At 40.3% G+C, this 13,965-nt stretch overlaps 1 pseudogene across 1 annotated transcript in view; it reads right to left on the bottom strand.

The window, feature by feature from the left end:
* Positions 1-1,834: 1,834 nt before the first annotated feature.
* LOC308378601 (NLR family CARD domain-containing protein 3-like) overlaps positions 1,835-13,965 on the bottom strand; it is a 12,966-nt pseudogene continuing 835 nt past the window's right edge. Inside the window, exons 2-6 of the transcript in view lie at positions 10,880-10,983; positions 10,506-10,622; positions 8,690-8,774; positions 3,771-3,966; positions 1,835-3,654 (exon numbers count right to left, since the gene is read on the bottom strand). The product of the transcript in view is annotated as an NLR family CARD domain-containing protein 3-like (transcript). The remainder of the gene's footprint in view (positions 3,655-3,770; positions 3,967-8,689; positions 8,775-10,505; positions 10,623-10,879; positions 10,984-13,965) is intronic.

Here is a 13,965-nt window from a genome sequence, read left to right as displayed (position 1 = left end):
TCCCTAATATTAACACACATATAAGACTAATCTCTGCCCAGATGTCAGCCTTACGTGAAGAACGCTCTTGCTAAGCATTCAACGGTGTTTTCGCGGAATCCTTGGAACAACGCGTCACGTAGGTTCAGTGGATGTCCGTCTGTCCTTTCTTTGCAGCCCGTCGGCTGAACTCGCGGAGGCCTTGCTGGAGGTCCGCTGATTTAGAAGGATGTAAAGTTCTGTCGACTTGGAGAAACGAATAAGGGAAGCCGGTCGCCTTATCCTACTCAGAACACTGCTGGGCTGCAGTAATATACTACCGGTATAACTTGGTTGCAACTAGACGCGTCAAAGTATTTTCTTAACTTCGGCCAAAAGTTCAATACGACTGTCGTGCGTTGTCCTTTGTTCTGCAGAGAGGGTATCTCTTAATTGAACGATGTTCACTTGTGTGAAACCGACCGCCAGAGAGAAAGATTTGGGGGGTTATCACTGTTTTAAGGGCAAAATGCGTCACCCTTTTTATGACTTTGATGTGACCAATTGCGAGGTCACTGACTGTTGATAAGGATTGAAATGTGATAAGGGAATTGTGGGTAATGGAGTCTATGGTGTCTCATTCACTTACATATTTATTCATAATTGTATTACTATTCATTATGATGTATTATGCTATACAGTTCAGCACGTTATTTTTCTTATCTAAAATCTTTGGACAAAAACGTCTGCTAAATGTAAATGCTATTTATTCATTATGCTATTATTGTATCTATAACTAACATAATTGCATGTATATATTATCAACCATCATCACCATTAGTAATCGCTATAGCACCACTATCATACTGCCCATTCCGTTTTCTAAGAGAAGAGAACTCGGAAGATCGCACAAGAAAACAAAACATAAATAATTACCTCCAGATCATTGCCGGTTGTCCAGTCCACCTGGAATCCCTCCTCCTCTCCTTCCGTGCCCACAAAATCCCACTCCTGTGCCGTATCTAATGGATCCTCTGGCACAAAGTCATTATCCTTCTCCCTCTCAGACTCAAATCCTTCAAAATCTATGTCGAAATCACTGACATCGCTATCAAAATACTCCATGTTCACTGCTACTTCTTCACTGCTACTTCTCGCTAGCCAGCATGGTATCACTGAAAACAAGCACAGAAAATCACGTGGCTATCTGATTGATTGACGTGATTTTCAGCCAACCAAAGTTCATTTTGGTGGTCATCTGATCTTTAGCAAAGCCTTAAGACCCATCCCATGTGTAATTTTAACCAACCAGAGTGAGTTATACGCTGCATTCGTCATGAAAACAGCACGTGTACAAAATGCTGCGCTACGCAGCAACCGGCAGGAAAGCCTATGTTGCGCTACGCAGCAACCGGCAGGAGGGGCTATGCTGCGCTACGCAGCATCCGGCGCCAATGGGTTAAGGGAAAAACAGCCACCAGTTACTATAAGCTCAATGAAAAGGACACTGCTGCTGTCTGTATATTAGTGTTGTGCTTCTAAACCTTCTAAATGTTTCTCCACATATCAGAATTCAAAATGGACAACCGGGAATTGTGAAAAGCTGTGAGCAACTTTCACAGGAAAACGTGATAAAAGTGCAACAAATGCTGATTTAATTCAAACCTAGTCATATTACACACTATGCCAATAGTGAGATGATCTACCCTCTATTCTATCACATGTTTATTTGCATTAGAATACTGTTTACAAATTTCAAGTGTTTCTAGTCAGGGTTTATTTTTCAAATGGTCAAAATGTGTATTAAAATGTTGGATGGAAACACAGCTAGAGTCATTAACCCCTCCCATCTTGAGAATACAGACAGCCATCATACTTACTGAGCCTTCTGAGATTCCTCCACTACTGGCTGAAGCCTGAGGAAAGCTTCATCAGATCTGATGTACTTTTTCAAGTCAAACACATCCAGCTTCTGTTCCGATGTCAGCAGCACAAACACTAGAGCTGACCACTGGGCAGGTGAGAGTTCAGCTCCAGAAAGTGTCCCAGCACTCAGGAAGCTCTGGACCTCTTCTACTAAGGAGTGATCATTGAGTTCATGCAGACAGTGGAAGAGGTTGATGACCCTTTCTGATGAAGGAACCTCCCTGATCTTTGCCTTGATAAAACTGATTGTTTGTTCATTGCCCATCTGATTTCGTCTTCTCTGTAGTAGGCCATGCAGGAGAGTCTAGTTAGACTCCAGAGAGAGGCCAAGTAGGAAACGGAGGAATAGGTCAAAGCGTCCATCTTCATGCTCCAAAGCTTTGTCCGCTGCACTCTTCTGTAAGATGATCATGGATTTCTCCATTGAAGGAGACAAATTCAATACCCTTTTCCAAAGCTTATTGGATTTTTCAGGAGCTTGGTGTCTGGATATTATGTCTTTCCCTTCAACTGCCATCATCAAAAACACATACAAAGCTGCAAGATACTCCTGGACACTTAAATGCACAAAGCAGCACACCTTTCCTTGATAAAGCCCTGTTTCTTCTCGAAAGATCTGTGAGCAGATGCCAGAGCATACTGCTGCCTCTCTGACATAAATGCCATACTCTTTTAGGTCTTCTTCATAAAAAATCAAATGACCCTTCTCCAACTGTTCATAAGCCAACTTCCCAAGACCAAGGATAACGTCCTGGTTCCACTGTGGATCAAGGTTGTGCACATTTTCAAACTTGCTGCTCCTCTGTTTGGTCTGGAAAATGAAGAAATAGGTATACATCTCTGTCAGAGTCTTTGGAATCTGTCCACCTCCTGAAGAGCCAAGAATTACCCCAAGAACAGTAGCAGCAATCCAGCAGAACACTGGTATTTGGCACATAATGTGGAGGCTTCTTGATAATTTGATGTGAGAGATGACATTGCTGGCAAGATTCTGATCAATGATCTTCTTCCTAAAGTACTCCTCCTTCTGTGGGTCATTGAACCCTTGTACCTCTGTGACCCGGTCAACACACTCAGGCGGGATTTGATTGGCTGCTGCTGGTCGAGAGGTAATCCAAAGCAAAGCAGAGGGGAGCAGATTACCCTTGATGACATTTGTCAGGAGTATATCCAATGAGGTGACCTTTGTCACATCAGTCAAACTTTCATTTTTCTGAAAGTCAAGTTGAAGTCGACATTCATCCAAACCATCACAGATGAACAACACTTTGCACTTCCCTTGGCTGGGAAAATTTGACTGCTTTATTTCTGTGAAAAAGTGGTGGAGAAGATCCATCAAAGAGAGCTGTTTTTCTCTCATGAGGTTGAGCTCCCTAAAAAGCAGTGGCAATATGAAGTGGATATCTTGGTTTTCTTTTCCTTCTGCCCAGTCCAGGATGAACTTCTGAACTGAGACGGTTTTACCAATGCCAGCAACTCCTTTTGTGACAACACTTCTGATTGGTTTGTCTTGGCCGGGTAAGGGTTTAAAGATGTCACTGCATTTGATTGATGTCTCCTGTCCAGCTGGTCTCTTGGATTTGAACTCAATCTGTCTGACTTCATGCTCTTCATTTACTTTTCCACTTTCTCCTTCTGTGATGTAGACTTCAGTGTAGATCTTTTCTAGAAGAGCAGAGCTTCCTTGCTTGGTTATTCCTTCAGACACACCCTGGTATTTGTTCTTGAGATTTCCTTTTAGCTCAGTCTGACAAACTACATCCAGCTCATCTATTTAAAACAAAATAATGTTTTGTAAGCCACTGACACCAAAAAGGAATAATTACTTTGTTGCTAATGCAACTCATGGAAATAATTACAAATGCAAGAGAAGGAAGAATTCTTACTTTGTTGCAGTTTGTCAGCGAGATCTTTAAGCTTCATTTTTCTAAGGAAGTGCAGTGCCATCTTCAGAGCCGCTTCTCTGGCTTCACTATCATCCTCCTCTTTGCTCTCAAAGTTCTCTTGGTAATCTGGACTCAGCATCCTCTTGAATGTTTTCAGCTCATTCTTCACAAAGGTGAGGATCTTCTCCTCTAACACCTAAAGCACAAATATCTGGTAACGGTCTGCAGTGCAATGCATTACAGAGCATTAAAGAGCACTGATACACTAATTACATTTGCCTCAACCTTTTGATAGAGATTATTTCCAAAGATGGTTAATGACTTAAGAATATAATAATCAAGTGCCTTGTATTAATATATTCCTGGTATGAATCATGTGCTTATGAAAGCAGGAGCATGGCTTTTCTCTGTGTGTGTGTAACTAGAATATTAGGTGCCACTAAGTCTGCATATGAACAAGAGCATGTTCAGACCAGAGGAGATAAGAAAGGAACTGTGCTTCTTCAGACCTTGTGCAAAACTGCCATCCTTGCAAGACAAGGAGCCTCGTGCGTGAGAAATCCACCACATGGTTACCCCTAATGAAAACCAAACTTCTGACTATATAAACCTTGTGCAAAGGGTTTATCATTGTCTTCACTTTCAGCCTTGTGCTGGGAGGAGAGCTCGATTGCAATTGTCTTTGTTTGTCTGTCTAATAAATATACTTTCATGCAGCTCTGGAGTCCTGAGGTAACTAGGGTGATTTTTCACCTATCATCTTGTATATGTACTCCAGAGGAGGCTCTTCAATTGAGGAAACAGAGGAAGAACCTCCCCAAACTTTTTGAGAATGTATTTTTAAAATGTAACTGACTAAACTCCTTTAAAAATGCAGTTTGATATCAGTATTTAATACTATGCATATTATAATTTGTTTCCCTGAGTTAAAATAACATTAGTACCCCCTATCGTAACAAGAAATTACTGCACGGAGGACGTCCTCCCTTTGGCTCCCATTGAGATCAATGGAATCTGTCTCTGATACTGGTGGCTCGTGGGGCTCATTCACTTACATTGCCCAGGGGAGGAAAGACCTCCCTAGCGTCTGAGTCTGCGCCAATATCGCTTAACCAATAAACAGTTTCCCTCTTCAACCATTCTGCAGAAGGATATCAATAACAGTCACCCTTAAAAATTGTTTTAGAAAGATTGCAAATAAAGAGGATGTGCAATGGAGAACGAAGATATTGTTCATGTTTTATTGAACAAACCGTTTCATTCATTGAGCTACAGAGAGAAGGTTCGTATCAAAACAACAGGGAAACCTGTTCCCAAAAATCCAATTCACTAAACCCAATGGTAAAACCGCTGCCGTTAATGCTAACTGGTATGCGAAATACTTATAGCTCACTGGTACCATACAAAAACAATCGGCTGTACTGTTTTGTTTAAATCGTTCATATGCCTATTGTTAGTCTGGCTATTCACGTTCACCTGACATTGGAAATTGTTAATTAATGTTTCAGAACACGATGTGTTTCGTATCTATTCTAATTAGCCTACTTGTCACTTGGGCATTGGCGTCATACTAGGCTACTTTGAGTGATAGCTGTAATAATCTGGCATAATCTGAGCAGCAATTATAGGACGTTTTTTGCAATTTTAGAGAACAAAGGTAATTTACTCAGGGTTTGTAATTTTTCCATAGGCCTATTTGTTTAATATAAGCTTTAAGCATCTGCTTAGACAGAAACATAGCCTAAACATAAAAAATATATTTCTGTTTAATACTACATTTAGTCAAAGTCAGTCCACCCCTAAGTGATCAATGAACATTGACCAACATTCTGAAATATTCATTAACATCCACATTTGCCATAAACAATGTTAGGCTAACAGCCCATGTTAATAGTTCTGAAAGAATGTTCTCTTACTTGTTGCCTTTGTTACTTGTTGTTTAATATTGCGGAAAGGATGTTAGTGAATGATTCAGAGCATGATGCATTTTAAATGAAATCACTTTTGTTCTTGTGTCTTAATTTTTCTTAAAACAATTGCAGCTGAAAAGTCAAATAATAACCAATAGCTTTAGTAATTGAGGGAGAAAATAGGCCTGATTTGATTTATTGGCTTTTCATCATTTCTTTCTGGCTTTGTGTAGTCCAAAGACATGCTGCCCACCAGTTTTTTTAAGTACAATGGTGCCACACTGGTGGCTTTGTATCAGTTGTATCCCTGCCTGCTATTTTGTACTGTAGTCCACAAAAACACCCTGAAACAACTTGTATCTCACATACTTAAGCCACCAACCGAATAAGCAGGCCAAAGGCAACCAGGCGCACAGTCCTTCCTCCCTCAGGTTAAAAACCAACAGCCGCCACTGATGTACTCGTAGTACTCAGTATAGTAATGTTCTATTACTTAATGATTCTCAGTATGACATATTCTATTACAATGCATTCATGAGCGTCATTACAAAGTCCACTGTGAAAAAGTGAGACAGCAAATAATAACAAAATTCCTGGTAGCTTACCCTCCACACATATTATTATGGTATACGTGTAGATATGATTATCATCGTGGCTTGTATTGGATATTGTTTGTGGTGTACATCTGTACACTGTAGAAACATGCCGTATTTAACGGGTTGAGATGCAAACTACAGTTGCATCTAAAGTACATCATGTCAGCTGAACCCTGGGACAGAGTAATGTGTTTAAAAACTACTGCATGACCAGTGCAGAACATTTAAACAGACATTGGAGCCTTATGTCACCAATGACTATATGTTAACGATGTTGCAGAACATTAAAAATTAACAAAGGAAGGGAACTGGGGACTGAGCCCTTCTTACATGAGACAGACGGTGGAGCCTATGGCTATATTTAATAAATAACTGCTCAGTGATTTTTCCCATAGGATATTTTATAAATTTTTATGAACACTTGTCAATCCAAAATATTAAATATTAACTCACAGTAGCCCACTTTATCACTTATATGTATTTGTTGTACATGAACTGTATCCTTTTTCCCTGGTAAAGTACTGACCCTTCTCTAAAGGTCTGGGTGCAAATGCCAATGTGTACTGCTTCTCTGACATCAATGCCAGTCAGGTCTTCTTCATGAAAGATCAGACTGCCCTTCTCTAACTGGTCATAGGCTAAACTCCCAAGAGCAAGGAGACAGCAGTGGATTCACTGGTACTGTCACCATCACTGGCTGTTCTCTTGCGTGCAGTTTTCTCCATTGCTGTGAACTAAAAACTACACACCTAAACTTCAGCTGCTGCCTGAAACTCCCTCCATAATACATTGCAAATGACGATACGAAATATGTCAGTATGTAAATATACACTTTGCCATTCAAAAGTTTATAAATAAAATGTTCGTATTCATCAATGAATATTATGAAGGCAGTGCTAAGGCTAGAAATAATTATTCATTATTGACGCGACAGTTGGGTGCTTGATATAAACACTAGTGCAGTGCCTGTAGGAATTATGCATTCTGTAGTGTTAGCAGACGTAGGTGTAGCTGTTGGGTAGTGTAATAGCAAGACATATTTGCACTCCACATAGGTACAGGTTACACTGAAGTATTATTGTGATGCATGTTTCCTTTTCATTAAGAAATGTTTTAATGTTGTATAGCCTTTTTGGAGATACACCAACAAATAAAGTTTAAGATTATGTAGTGGATGCAGTTGAATATAGATGTCAAAGTTAAAGATACATCGGGACACTAATACATCGGAAAACCTCTCTCATTGTATCAGTTGATGCATGAACGCATGGTCACTGGTCTAGGCTAACCAGCAATGTTGAATAGAAAGCTAACTAATACATCAAACTAGTACTTAACAGGGTAATGAGAGTTGGTTACATGCCAGGCCCATACGCATCTGCTGGGGTAACATCTATGACGACTGTTCTATGACTATGATATCATTCACGTTGCGCGGGTCCGCCCCTCTTTCTCTGAATTACTACACTACCCATAGTGCCTCAATACCCATAGTGCCTACGGCAAATGTTAACCCATAGTGCCCACGGCAAACGATAAAATACAAATATGTCACGAACTATGAATTCAGAAATCTTCAAAATCAAGGATGCACAGGTAAATGACATGCGTAAACTACATGCGAAATCTCATAACTAACGTAACTAACGTCAGGGAGATACGCCCTAGACAGACTGACAGACACACAGAGATTTCTGGATTTATAGATAGATGTATGTGTGTTTGGATGTATATTGCTATAGGTTGTGCTTTATATATACATGTATGTGTGTTTGTATGTCTATTGCTATAGGTTGTGCTTGATATATATACATGTATTTGTGTTTGTATGTCTATTGCTATAGGTTGTGCTTTATATATACTTGCTCTGTTCTGTGAAGGGTGTGGTGCACACCCTGGGAAGATGTAACCTTTGGTAGATATATTCAGTTCATTCCTCAGAACAACCCAGAACACTTTATATGAAGGGGTGGTCCCAGACTGACATTCCACTGTCATAACCATAACATGACTCCCGTCCTGAACATGAAGTAGTTTTTATCAATGTTTATGTCTGTTGTCATTAAGTGCCATTTGGTCAACTATATCATTTTTAATGGAAAGTTGACATTGTTTGGGATGTCATTGTTATGACAACTTGTATTAACCAAGACAACATAACCTGTCAAACATGCCTTAACGGGCCTAAGTATCAAATTCATATATAACTAAAACTATAACGATAGCTATTTATGGTCAATGATAAGCTATATTATATTTAGGGTCAATCTTCGGTTTTTTGAATAGCAAAATGTTATTTTCTTTCAGAAACAAGTGCATTTGTGAGCAATTCCACACTTCTGAGTGGTAATGTATATTAATAATTATGAACATATACTCCATAGCAGCACTGCATTAAATGTCTGCATCAAACCTGGAAGATGTGCTTCAGATCCACATGTTGACTCTGGGTGAACTGGTCACTGACACCATCTTGGTTACGTTCCTCCATTTTGCTTCTGGGGATGGAAAGTCAAAGTGAGGAGTATTGTCTTTAACTAGGGAGCTAACCTTTAAACATCAACAAAGGCACAGTTCACCCTGATAAAAACTAGCCAGCTTGCTGACTGCTGCACTTGTAACTGATGGCAACACTGTGCTGTAAAACAGGGTTTCAATCCTATATCAGAAACCTAGTGAATAGATTGAGTGGCTTATGCAAACAAAACATATGCTTATTCCAAAACCATACTTCAAAAACTGCATCATGTGCTTTTTTGTTGAAACAGATGTACCCAGATGTTTTTTTTCCTGCCCTTAGGCTTTTTTTGGACTGCACATGTTCTGTCTGTTCTATGCTGCAATAACGTATTTCTTTTTTTATGTACTTTTGAACCGTAGTGGTGATGATGTACAGAACCCAAACGCTCGGCCCGGACACAGTGATGGAGAGAGAATACACTTTTACTGAAACAGGGTTCGGTCCACGATAAACAAGCAAACAATCCAAAGAGGGAAAGAATAATCCGAAGAACAGGCAGATGTCAGTCACACAGAGAAATCAATAAACATGAAAAATAGCTGAATGCTGGAAACACGACTATATTATACACAATAGATAATGAGGGACAAGTGAACACAAACAAGGCGGGGCGGACGATCAAGGACACGAGACAAAAGGTAAACAACCACAAAACCGAAGAACACATGACAACACAAGGGGAAAAAAACTAAGAAACAGGACGGGGCTTGAAAAACTGCACCCATGAGCACATCAATGGGCCACTTAGAATTCTCAGTGAGTTTCTTTGTTTTTTGACCAAATTGTTATGATTTTTGAAATGGTTGTAATATAGTGGTGTGGGAACATGAAGCAATTTTGCAAAGACAAGTGTTGTGAGGCCCGTGTGCAGAGGTAAATGTCTTGAGGCCCGTGTGCAGAGGTAAGTGTCTTGTTTGGTCAGGCCAAATGGCCCATGTGCAGTGGTGATTATGTACAGAACTCAAACGCAGGTGAACACCATCAAGGCAGTGCAGAGGTGAGTGTTTTGTAGGGTCAAGAAGAAAGGCCTGTTTTCAAAAACAGGCCTACAAGTGCAGGCTGATGGAGATGGCCAAGCATTCATGGAGGGGTCTCGGGATAAGAATAATAAGTGAAGGACAGGCGAACCTCCCAAAAAGTTGTAAACAGGGTCTCTGACATTGGCAGGGGCACCCACCTGCTCTCACAAGTCACCGTTGCCCTAAAAATGTTTCTCCGCAATATGTGAGCTCCTGTAATTTAATAATAATGCGTTAATGCGTTATTTTTCACAGCTCTACTTAAAATGTTTCTCTGCAATAAGTGAGCGGAAATATTCTAATATGCTGAGTGCGGATAAAGTATATTAGTTTGAGAAAATATTCTGATTTGTTCAACTTGGATACGTTTTGAGTGTTCAATTAGTTCAATTTCGATACGTTTAAGGCTTTTGATTGGAAAAGCATAGTGACGAAATATGCCGTTTAAAAGTAAGTGCAGTTTGACAGAGCTGCTCTATGGACCTACACTCATATTGAATGAAAAGTCTGCAAGATTGAATAAACTTCAGTTCATCGCATTTGGTCCTCTGACTCTCATTGAAGTATCATCTCTTAAGATTTGAAGAGGTTGTTTTCGCCATAACAGACACTTCAAATTCACTATTTGTTTACTTCCTAACACACCCTTCCTAGCATACCCTTGACATGAGATTGTTTCATGGACTTGCCTTGATCCATCTGCTCCATCTTCATTTTGGAAGTTCAGGGGGTTACCAATTGAGTGGACACTCTTCATGGACACACCAGTGGGCGCAGGTGATGGAGGTCTCTCCTGACGGACGTGTCTACAAACAAAATACCACCCATGATTTACTACTGAAGCATTTACACACAAAATCTGACTGGCTATTCTAAACAAGGGGAAGCTGGAAGGGGAGTGTGGGTATTTAAATGAAATACAGTTACAAAGTATTTATAGAAAGATTTTGAGTTGGATCAAACATCAAATACCTGGATATGACACTTCAAATCTATTATTTGTTGACATCCTAGCATACCCTTTCTAGCGTACTCTTGACATGAGTCTGTTTCATGGACTTACCTTGACCCATCTGCTCCATCTTCATTTTGGAAGTTCAGGGGGGAACCAATTGACTGGACACTCTTCATGGACACACCAGTGGGCGCAGGTGATGGAGGTCTCTCCTGACGGAGGTGTCTACACACAAAATAGCACCCATGATTTACTACTGAAGCATTTACACACAAAATCTGACTGGCTATTCTAAACAAGGGGAAGCTGGAAGGGGAGTGTGGGTATTTAAATGAAATACAATGACATAATATTCTTATTTAGAGTTGAATAATCAAATTCAGCCATTGGTCTGTACTGGCCACAGTTTTAATGACTTTGCTCTGCACCCAATTCCATACGGAATGCCAGCGCGTGAAAAATGTAGCTTTCTCCTCTCACTACTGCACACAAATGTCCTATAGGAGAGGGTGTGAAATGTAGTTTTCCCTTCTCACTACTGAACACACATGTCCTATAGGAGAGGGTGTGAAATATAGTTTTCTCCTCTCACTGCTGTAAACATATGTCCTACAGGAGAGGGTGTGCCTCCAAAATAAGTTCCCGCTCCGATGCTAGAATGAGGTGCCAACAACAGCTGTGAGGAATTTACTTGTTTGGAACAAGTCATTCACAAACTGCATAACTTACCTGTAGTCTAAGCTGTTTCTTATAAAACCACCATATTAGACTGAATAAATTACCTGACAGAGAGCTTTAAATATATATATATATATATATACAGTACTGTGCAAAAGTTTTAGGCAGGTGTGAAAAAATGCTATGAACTAAGAATGCTTTGAAAAATGTAAACAATAAATGTTTATTTTTTATCCATTTACATGGTAAGACTGAGCACAGCAACAAGACACAACGTAGTTATACTGCATCAGCAGGGTCTCTCCCAGACAAAGATTTCAAAGCAGACAGGGGTTTCAAAATGTGCAGTTCCAGCTCTTTTGAAGAAGACGTTGAGGATCGTAGACGCAGTGTTCAGCCAAGGAAACTTAATGCAGCTGATGAAAAACACATCAAGCTTATTTACCTTCGAAATCGGAAGATTTCAAGCAGTGGCATCAGCTCAGAACTGGCAGAAACCAGTGGTACCCAGGTACAGACATTTACTGTCCGGGGAAGTCTGGCCAGAAGTGGTCTTCATGGAAGAGTTGCAGCCAAGAAGCTCTACCCCGACAAGGAAACAAGGCCAAGTGACTGAACTAAGCACGTAAACATAGAAACTAGGGTGCAGAAACATGGCAGAAGGTGCTCTGGACTGATGAGTCAAAATTAGAAATATTTGGCTGTAGAAGAAGGCAGTTTGTTTGCTGGAGGCTGGAGAGAGGTACAATAATGAGAGTCTGCAGGCAACAGTGAAGCATGGTAGAGGTTCCTTTCCAGTTTGGGGCTGCATTTCTGCAAGTGGAGTTGGAGATTTGGTCAGGATGAATGGTGTCCTCAATGCTGAGAAATACAGGCAGATACTAATCCATCATGCAATACCATCAGGGAGGCGTATGATTGGCACCAAATGTATTCTGCAGCAGGAACATAACCCCAAACATACAGCCAATGTCATTAACAACTATCTTCAGCTTAAAGAAGAACAGAAAGTCCTGCAAGTGATGGTATGACCCCCACAGAGCCCTAATCTCTACATCATCGAGTCTGTCTGGGTTTACATGAAGAGACAGAAGAATTTTAGGAAGCCTACATCCACAGAAGATCTGTGGTTAGTTCTCTAAGATGTTTGGAACAATTTACCAGCCGTGTTCCTTCAAAAACTGCGCAAGTGTATCTGGAAGAATTGATGCTATTTTGAAGGCAAAGGGTGGTCACACCAAATATTGATTTAATTTAGAATTTTCTTCTGTTCCTTCACTGCATTTTGTTAATTTATGAAGAATTGATGAAAATAAACTGTTAACACTTCCATTTTTGAAAGCATTCTTAGTTTACAGCATTTTTTCACACCTGCCTAAAACTTTTGCACAGTACTGTATATATTTTTTCAAATGATTTATAAGATCACTTGACAAAAGAACTAACATGATGCTGGACAGTGACTGACTTGTAAGGGATAATGTATAGAACGCAGGTCATTGTCGGGAAAATAAGCCCGACAGGGCGAACAGCACCCCGACACGAATAATCCCACTTATTATACGGCTACTTGCCAAAAACAAAAAAATAACTTAACACAGTGTGTCTTTTACAATGTATTTGTTACTATTCGTAGTGTTAAAAAGCAGGGAAATAGTTTGCCAAAGACATTGAACTTCAAAGATGTTGAACATTCTTTAGAACACAGCTGCTCAACCGTCCGCTGAAACTCCATTGATAAGTTACCGGAATACTTGCGGAGTGCTACGAAAGACGTGAATCGGAGGCAAAAAGGCCACTTTCCTTGACAGCGGTCATAATTGCATAGCAACGGTCAGGTATCGGTTAATAACTGACCTCAGAACGTTGGGAAGCCCCATTCAAGTGAATGGAGCATTCAACAGCATTAAGAAGAGCCGTGTAATAAACTGTTATAAAAAGGGAAATGAACACAGAGAATTGAAGAACACAGGCAGTGTTTAAGAGTAACTCATTAGCATATGTGGAGTAGGCCTATTTGTCTCCTAAAAAAGAACAAGGGCCACAGAAACACAGTAAAAAAACAGTACAAAACTAGCGATAGCTAGCGAGCAGTAACGTTAGAGGCGTAGATCTGTCTGAGTATGTTCTGTATACTTTTTTGGGTTGCTAGCAGATTTCGTGGGGCACATATAAAACTGCTCCATCTCCCAATGTAAACTCTGGCATGTGACGCTCACGCTCATTGGTGATTACATTGCAACAGTCTTATGACAGCGAAGAGCAGGCAGTCTGGCAAAGAGCAGGGACAAACAGAGCTAGCCATCAATATAACAGAGAAAATGCCACAAGTTAAACAATCAAAAGTGTGGCTGTATTTCGCACAAAAAGATTCAAACAACGCGACATTGCAGCCAATGCAACAAAATTGTGTGTAAAGGAGGGAGAGAAGGCAAGAGGCAAAGGCAGAACAGAAATAGCAGACTGAAGACTAAATGGAGATGCAGACAGCCCTAAACCTAAACTCTTAATGGGGC

Source organism: Sprattus sprattus, assembly GCF_963457725.1.
Source record: "Sprattus sprattus genome assembly, chromosome: 17".
In the NCBI taxonomy this organism is placed as follows: domain Eukaryota; kingdom Metazoa; phylum Chordata; class Actinopteri; order Clupeiformes; family Clupeidae; genus Sprattus; species Sprattus sprattus.
This window is presented reverse-complemented; position numbering and strand designations above follow the sequence as displayed.